Source organism: Nicotiana sylvestris, chromosome 1 (genome assembly GCF_000393655.2).
Source record: "Nicotiana sylvestris chromosome 1, ASM39365v2, whole genome shotgun sequence".
In the NCBI taxonomy this organism is placed as follows: domain Eukaryota; kingdom Viridiplantae; phylum Streptophyta; class Magnoliopsida; order Solanales; family Solanaceae; genus Nicotiana; species Nicotiana sylvestris.
In genome coordinates, this window is record NC_091057.1 from 6,993,046 (window position 1) to 6,995,133 (window position 2,088).

At 42.9% G+C, this 2,088-nt stretch overlaps 1 non-coding gene across 1 annotated transcript; it reads left to right on the plus strand.

Moving 5' to 3' along the window:
• The first annotated feature begins 1,293 nt into the window (after positions 1 to 1,293).
• Positions 1,294 to 1,398, plus strand: LOC138881938 (small nucleolar RNA R71). Its single transcript, XR_011403399.1, has one exon. It is a non-coding gene; the product is annotated as a small nucleolar RNA R71 (small nucleolar RNA).
• The last annotated feature ends 690 nt before the right edge of the window (positions 1,399 to 2,088 follow it).

The following is a 2,088-nucleotide window of genomic DNA, read 5'->3' on the forward strand; positions in this document are numbered from 1 at the left end:
ACAGATAACGGCATCAAATTGATGCTCGCTCCAAGATCACATAAAGCTCGCCCAACAGCATGTTTACCAATCAAGATTTGGATAGTGAAACAACCTGGATCCTTCAATTTCTGAGGTAACTTGCCCTGAATTCTTGAACTTCACTCCTTAGTGAGTGCCACAGTTTCGAACTCGGTCAGCCTCCTTTTATTTGCCACAATGTCCTTGATGTACTTTGCATATTTGGGTACTTCTTGTAAGATGTCAACCAATGGAATATTAATTTGCACCTGCTTCAAGATATCAAAAAACTTTTTATATGCGGCGTTATCCCTTAATTTCTGCAACCTTTGAGGGAATGGAGGTGGTGGCGTTGCAACCAATGGTGGGGGCTACTCAACCACCGCCTCTCCAGCTGGCTTCTCTGACTCCTTAGATTTTTCTGATGTTGATTCTATAGCGGTTGGCCTCTCATTAAAAGTCACACGTTTCCTCTTTTTAGACTGAACTTCTTCTAATTGTCTCACATTCCTCAATGACACAGCATTAAAGGTTGCCCCAGGTATTAGTTTCAGTGTCACTTGGAAGAGCTCTAGCTGGTCTAGTGTTTTGAGCACTAGCAAGCTGTCCCATTTGGCCCTCCAAATTTCTCATTGTTGCAGCTTGGGCTTGTTGTTCAGCCATCACTTTCTGAGAGAGGGCTTGCTGTTCAGCCATCACTTTTTTCAACATGTCTTCAAGATGACTTGTAGGACTCGCTTGTTTTTCAACCTGAGGTGGTCTATATTGTTGTTGAGGTGCTTGAGGCCTGTATTGATTCTGAGTACCTTGGTTTCCACCCCAAAAGAAGTTTGGGTGGTTCCTCTAGTTGGGATTGTAAGTGTTTCCATATTAGTTTGTTTGGCCCCTATTTGAATTACCCACAAAGCAAACAGACTCTGGGTTAGCGGGGCATATGCCGCTCATGTGACCCTCTTCACATATTTCATAAAACACTTGAACCTATTGTATTGGTTGTGCTTGTTGCTTGTTGATAATCAAAGTCATCTGATTGACTTGGTTGGTCAGTGTAGAAATTTGCGCTGATAATGCTGAGACGATATTTAACTCAAGAACTCCTGTAGACTTTTGCACTGTGTATCTGCCCATCTCTCCTTGCCAATCCGGGTTGCTTTTGGAGAATTTGTTCAATAATGCATATATCTCGTCAAAGCTTTTCTCCAGCACCTGACCTCCAGCTGCAGCATCTACCACAATATTTGTTTCAGGATGTAGCCCTTCTCTGAAAGTGTGAGCTAACACTTCATTCGTCTGATTGTGATGAGGACAGTTTCTGAGTAGCCCCTTGAACCCTTCCCAAGCTGAGTATAAAGATTCCCCTGCTTTCTATTTGAAGGCAACTATCTCACTTCTGATCTTTGTAGTTTTGCCTGAAGGGAAGTACCTCGCCAGAAATTTTCTTGCCAAATCATTCCATGATGTAATGGAATTAGCTGGTTCTGCCTTTAGCCATCGCTTAGCTTTGCCCAACAGAGAGAATGGAAAAAGTATAAGCCTCACATAATCTGGAGTGACCTCGTTAGTGATATAAGTATCACTAATCTCCAAGAAGTTCAGAATATGCTATTGGGGATCCTCGTGTGGAAGACCCATAAACTGCCTGTTTGCATGAAGTAGCTGGATCATGCTCTGTTTAAGCTTAAAGTGCCCAGTGATTTTGGGCTTCACAATACTGGAGGTGACATTAGCAATGCTGGGCATCGCTACCTCCTGAACAGCCATGTGTTGCTCCTCTGCCATGTCCACAAGAAATTGAACAAGTGCCTGAATATTATTCGTGTCCCTTGCTTCCCTCAACCTCCTGTGAAATGTTCTCTCATGTTCAGGATCAAAGCCTTGAAGTCGGTCCTGGCTTCTGACCCTACGCATTCAATCAAAGTTCCTGAGATCCGAGAAACAATCAAGTAACGTTAGACTCGACGAAATAAACAATTAAAGCAAAAACTAGAAAGCAGTTAATATTCAAGTCCCCGGCAATGGCGCCAAAAACTTGTTGCTCCCAAACGCACACGCAAGTATACATGGTCGACAAGTAATATAATGATAAGT